This window comes from Aulonocara sp. 'chitande type north' Nkhata Bay, linkage group LG15, assembly GCF_057382095.1.
Source record: "Aulonocara sp. 'chitande type north' Nkhata Bay isolate Kocher_YH1m ecotype deep benthic linkage group LG15, A_spYH_male_GT1.1, whole genome shotgun sequence".
In the NCBI taxonomy this organism is placed as follows: Eukaryota; Metazoa; Chordata; class Actinopteri; order Cichliformes; family Cichlidae; genus Aulonocara; species Aulonocara sp. 'chitande type north' Nkhata Bay.
The window spans coordinates 28,153,292-28,159,033 of NC_141358.1; positions in this window are offsets into that span (position 1 = coordinate 28,153,292).

A 5,742-nucleotide genomic window follows, 5' to 3' on the forward strand; every position below is an offset into this window, starting at 1 on the left:
ATTCACATTTATTATGATATTTACAAAATACCACCGTTTTTGTCTTTGTTTGTATCATTTTATTTTGTTGTATTTATCTGCAACACCTTAAAAGCCCGTGCGTGAAAATATTGTCTCACATTAAACTGGTCCGTGGTGCAAAAAAGGTTGGGGACCACTGCTGTACACTACAGAATGCGTTTAGCTTGTCGAATTTATATAAATCTGCCCACGAAACGTTTTGCACGGTTTCATTTTATAATACTGGACTTATGTTTTTATGATGGGTTGAACTTTAAGTGTTTAAACAAAAGAGAAAATGCGATAAACGAGGGACTGCTGTATTATTAATAGTAGAGTCTGGGACATCTAATTGATTAACATCCACATTGATTATCATGCACTATTATTTTTGTTCAAGGAGAGCAAAAACTATAAAACTCTCTCTCAGCAAAAATGGCCACTTTTGTGTATGTTCACAAAATGCTGTAAAATATATATTTATTAAAACATTTATCTACTTTCACCGACTTGACCCTTTAAATTAGCACCAGTCCTTTTCATCAAAACCATTTTATCTACATTCTTTTTTTTTTTACTCTTTAAATGCCAGTTAGGTTATATATAGTACCAGTAACGTTTCAGATAAAAAGGTGATAAAGTCCTAATGGTTTCATAAATCTTCCTATTTATTTATTTTTTTCATATAAGCATCGGGGGCAAGGCTGTCTTGCAATTGTTGAGGTTCACTAGTGTGCGTCCTATTTCTTCCAGGATCACTCTTCATTTGTAGGTTTTAGTGGACTCTTAGTACTGTGAAGTGGTTTTCATGGGACAAAGGCTTGTATGCCAAGATCTGGGAGATTGTAGAAATGAGCAGTAATGTCCTTCTTACCATCTTTCCAGAAAAATAAGTGATCTGGAAGCTGTTAAGCTTACTTACAGCAGCAGCACTTTCTGCAGCTGCATTAAGTCCAGGACACATTTACTAACAGTATGTGTTGCTGTATGTGCTGCAGCTTTGAATCTTTTATTAATATATATTTTGTTAATATATTGGCTATGGTGTCTTGTTATGAAATGTACAAGAGTAAAAGTGTTAGCATGTGCTTCAAAGCTAAGTTTGACTGGGAAACTCAAAGCTCAATAGTCTGTATCAACAACAATTCACTGCAGCCTGTGTAATATTTGATGCGTCATAATTTCTTCCAGTCTATATTCCATCCATCCATCCATCCATCTTCATCCGCTTTATCCGAGGCCGGGTCGCGGGGGCAGCAGCCTAAGCAAAGAGGCCCAGACCTCCCTCTCCCCAGCCACCTCCTCCAGCTTATCCGGGGGAACACCACGGTGTTCCCAGGCCAGCCGAGAGATATAATCTCTCCAGCATGTCCTGGGTCTGCCCCGGGGCCTCCTCCCGGTGGGACATGCCTGGAACACCTCACCCAGGAGGCGCCCAGGGGGCATCCTTGTCAGATGCCCGAATCACCTCAGCTGGCTCCTTTCGATGTGGAGCAGCAACAGCTCTACTCTGAGCCCCTCCCGGATGGCCAAACTTCTCATCCTATTTCTAAGGGAGAGGCCAGCCACCCTTCGGAGGAAGCTCATTTCTGCCGCTTGTATCCGCGATCTCGTTCTTTCGGTCACTACCCACAGCTCGTGGCCATAGGTGAGGGTAGGGACGTAGATCGACTGGTAAATTGAGAGCTTTGCTTTTACACTCAGCTCCCTCTTCACCACGACGGACCGGTGCAGCGTCTGCATTACTGCAGCTGCAGCCCCAATCCGTCTGTCGATCTCCGGCTCCCTTCTCCCATCACTCGCGAACAAGACCCCGAGATACTTGAACTCCTCCACTTGGGGCAGGAACTCATCCCCGACCCGGAGTGGGCACTCCACCCTTTTCCGGCTGAGAACCATGGCCTCAGATTTGGAGGTGCTGATCCTCATTCCCGCTGCTTCACACTCGGCTGCGAACCGGTCCAGTGCGAGCTGGAGGCCCTCACCCGATGAAGCCAACAGAACCACATCATCCGCAAAAATCAGAGATGAGATTCTGAGGCCACCAAAGCGAAAGCCCTCCTGTCCATAAAAATTATGAACAGAACCGAAGGCAAAGGGCAGCCCTGGCGGAGCCCATCACCCACCGGGAACGAGTCCGACTTATTGCTGGCAATGCGAACCAAGCTCTTGCAACGGTTGTATAGGGATCGAATGGCCCGTAGCAATGGGCCAGACACCCCATACTCCCGCAACACCTCCCACAGGACACTCCGAGGGACAAAAAACCCATGTAGACTGGTTGGGCAAACTCCCATGCACCCTCAAGTATCCTCGAGAGGATAAAGAGCTGGTCCAGTGTTCCGCGACCAGGATGAAAACCGCATTGTTCCTCCTGTATCCGAGGTTCGACTAGCGGACGAACTCTCCTTTCCAGCACCCTGGCATAGACTTTCCCAGGGAGGCTGAGGAGTGTGATCCCCCTGTAGTTGGAACACACCCTCCGGTCCCCCTTCTTAAAGATGGGGACCACCACCCCCAGTCTGCCAGTCCACAGGTACTGCCCCTGATCTCCACGCAACATTGCAGAGGCGTGTCAACCAGGACAGCCCTACAATGTCCAGAGCCTTCAGGAACTCGGGGCGGACCTCATCAGTTGTTTAACTGCCTCAGTGACCTCGCCCCCGGAAATTGGCGGGTCATTCCCCTCATCCCCAGACTCTGCTTCCTCCTCGGAAGACGTGTCAGTGGGATTAAGGAGGTCCTCGAAGTATTCCTTCCACCGCCTGACAATTTTCTCAGTCGACGTCAGCAGCACTCCGCCAGCACTATACACAGTGCAGGTAGAGCACCACTTTCCCCTCCTGAGACGCCTGACGGTTTGCCAGAATCTCTTCAAGGCAGTCCGAAAGTCTTTTTCCATGGCCTCTCCAAACTCCTCCCACACCCAAGTTTTTGCTTCAGCCACTGCCCGTGCCGCATTCCGCTTGGCCTGTCGATACCTGTCGGCTGCCTCCGGAGTCCCACAGGCTAACCAAGCCCGATAGGACTCCTTCTTCAGCCTGGTGGCTCCCTTCACCTCTGGTGTCCACCAATTGGTTCGGGGATTACCACCACAGCAGGCACCAACCACCTTGCGGCCGCAGCTCAATGCAGCAGCTTCGGCAGAATATGATCCATTCGGACTCAATGTCCCCAGTCTCCCTCGGAATGCTGTTGAAGCTCTGCCGGAGGTGTGCGTTGAAGATCTCGCGGACTGGGGCCTCTGCTAGACGTTCCCAGCACACCCTCACTACGCGTTTAGGTGCACTGTCAAGCTCTCTAAGTTTGTGCAGCTTCCCCGCTTGAAAGGGATTGATGCATCTACCACAGGTGTTTAACTGGGTTTCACTCAATGACCAGGCAGATCTTTTGTTTTCCTTTTCTTTAATCTTCTTTTCGGCCACAGTCAGCCATAGGTGAAAAACCTTTAAATACAAACCAAAAAACCCAAATACAAATTATGTTTGTTATCACACATCTGCAAATATTGTAAACAATCCCAAACACATTTTTTTTTCTTTTTTTTTTTAAACACATCAATGCAGTGCATAAGCTTTGTAGTACAATATTTGCTTGAGTATTTTTAAATGCTCAAATTACGTAATTCACTAACAATTGTACATACACCTTGAGAAATACTGCTTTCTATTAAAGTGCTAAATTAAATAATCAATCTGCATTAGAACTTGAGCAGTAACAATAGTATTTATAACCAGCTTCTCTTAACCATATGCAAGCATTAACAGTCTTCCATATGCAGACCAACAATAAACAATGGTGCCGCTCGTAAACAGGCAACCAACTCACGGCACAGTGCTAATGCTACGTAAGCTAGCGGCAGCCGCGATTCTTTAGCAACTCGCTTCAAAGTCTTTTACCATAGTCAGCAACCATTCCCTTACCGGCTGCCTCCCTGGCTTTAAAGATACTTCAGTTCCACACAATATTCATGTTGGCGACAACTTATTGAAGGAATTATGCTGGGCTTTTCCCGAAAGTGGCACCTTCCTATTGCTTCCCAGTTCGCCTTTCTTTTTCTTCCCGACAGAAACCCAGACACAAGATTAGTTCCGCCCTCCAGTCTGTCACGTTTACTTTTTCCCTCAGGGCTCTCCACCTCCTACTCGGTTTGACTTGACACCTCCCACTCGATCTTCCCTTGGAACACAGGAGATCGCCAAGTACACAAGCAAACCGCAGTTTAACTCATCCCATTTAAGCATGACACTGACGACTTGGTCCCATTTTGCTCCTCCACAGGTAACAGAACAACTAGACGTCTGACGTCTCTATGAAGGATGGTAGCTTGAGCCACCGGAGTCGCTCCCCTTGAACCAGAGCTTAAGTCCTCCGCCCTCAAGGACCTAGCCACAGAACCACTGTAACTTGGGCATACCCGGACATTGACGTCCCTCACAATACCCTTTTTGTCAGGATTAGTGCTGACAACCATGCCCATTTTGAAGTGCCCTCTCAGTGCATTCTGATCACTTAACCAGACGACATCTCCAACAGTGACATTTCTGTGTGCAGTGTGCCACTTGCTCCTTACAAACAAATTAGGGCCAGCAAGTTGGCTCCAGGACCTCCAAAACTTGCTCACTTCTGCCTGGATTGCTTGAAGTCTCTTATAGGGGTAAACGGAAAAGTCAAACATCTTGAAGTCCCCACTTTGAGATGCTCGACCAAGAAAAAGACTGTTGGGTGTGACATAATGAATGCAACCTTCCCGACTCTCTACTCTGGCATCAATCGGGCGCTCATTTGCAAGGTTAGCTGCCACATGAAGAGCTGTCTGGAACTCACTGTAACTTAGCCCAGACTCCCTTCCAAGACTCTGGAGTGCTCTCTTCACAATGCGCACGGCAGCCTCAGCAGCTCCATTTCTATGTGGGGAATCAGCCGGATTTACTTTCCACATCCACTCTGTTCCATTCTTTGTCGCAGTCTCCTCCAAGACAAACTTATTCTGACTTTCCAAGAATCCGTAAAGTTCCTTCAAGACAGACTTTGCTCCTATGAAATTAGTACCTGGGTCTGACCAGATCTTTCTTGGATGTCCTCTAATTGCTGTAAATCTCTGGTAAGCCATTAAGAAGCCTTCAGTCGACAAGGCGTTTACTAACTCCGTGTGAATCGCCCTGCTGGCCATACAGCAGAATACAACCCCCCAAACCTTTATCATGAGTCTTTTCTTGATGTCATCCTTCACTTGGTAGGGTCCAAAGAGATCCACTGTTGTGAACTCAAAAGGTAAAGCAGGTTGAGTTCTTTCCGGAGGTAAGTCGCCCATTATTTGCCGGCAACTCTGTGCTTTTGCTTTCCGGCAAACCACACAACCATCCACAACTTTTTGAGCAATCCTTCTCCCTCTTATGACCCACGCTTTCTTCCTCATTCTGAGCAGGGTCCCAGCAACTCCCTCATGACTCTCATTGTGGGCCTCCCGAGCCAACAGTGTAGAGATCCAAGCATCATAAGCCAAGATGGGAACACTAACCTGGTCTTTCTTAAAAGCTTGCAATCGGCCGCCACAAACAAAGAGCCCAGAGCTTGGGTCTTTGTATACAACCAGTCTATCTGTAGTAGTGCTTGGGAAGACAGCGCTGTCTTGTGCTGCAAGGAAGATGTCTCTTAGGGCATCTTCACGTTCCTTCACCGAAATTACTCCTGCCAACGGGACTGCCTCCCACTTTGGGTCATTTGCAGATGGATGTCCCC